Source organism: Pygoscelis adeliae, unplaced genomic scaffold, assembly GCF_000699105.1.
Source record: "Pygoscelis adeliae isolate BGI_AS28 unplaced genomic scaffold, ASM69910v1 Scaffold114, whole genome shotgun sequence".
In the NCBI taxonomy this organism is placed as follows: Eukaryota; Metazoa; Chordata; class Aves; order Sphenisciformes; family Spheniscidae; genus Pygoscelis; species Pygoscelis adeliae.
This window is the reverse complement of record NW_008824587.1, coordinates 531,214-531,414: the sequence shown is the minus strand read 5'-3', so window position 1 is coordinate 531,414 and position 201 is coordinate 531,214.

Here is a 201-nt window from a genome sequence, read left to right as displayed (position 1 = left end):
AGGGCCTGCCCCGCCCCTTCTCCGAGCCCGTTCACCCGTCGCCGGCCAACAACCAGACAAAATGGCGTCGGCTCAGCTCCTCTAGCCAGGCTCTTAAAGGAGCCGCAGCACCTGAGGCCTGGCGGCCGGTGGTGACGGCGACCGGTCAGCGGAGGAAGGGAGGCGGGAGAGAGGTGCGTTGAGAGCCGGTGCCTTCACTCG